Raw genomic sequence first — 333 nt, 5'->3', positions numbered from 1 at the left:
GATTTGAGTGGAGTAACTATCTGCCGTAAGGGGGCCAGACTGGTTACGGACAGAACTAGATGCATTGAGTTGGCTTCAGCATGATGCCTTTCGACCTCCCGCAGTAGGAAAATAACCTACGCTAAATGCATAAGTCATAACGCTGTAAACAAGGCCAATGTGCAAATGGGGATTGTGCTTAATGTGCAGTTTGGAAGGGCCAAAGCTGAGTTGCATTGATATGGAAATTATGTACAAGGGAAGTCGTAACGTGGCGGCACAGGTGGTGGATTTTTGTTCTTCTGTTCATTTTGTTATTCTCTCCCTTATTCTCGTTTCAGCGTTCATTAAAAA

This window comes from Penaeus monodon, chromosome 15 (assembly GCF_015228065.2).
Source record: "Penaeus monodon isolate SGIC_2016 chromosome 15, NSTDA_Pmon_1, whole genome shotgun sequence".
Classification (NCBI taxonomy): Eukaryota; Metazoa; Arthropoda; class Malacostraca; order Decapoda; family Penaeidae; genus Penaeus; species Penaeus monodon.
This window is presented reverse-complemented; position numbering follows the sequence as displayed.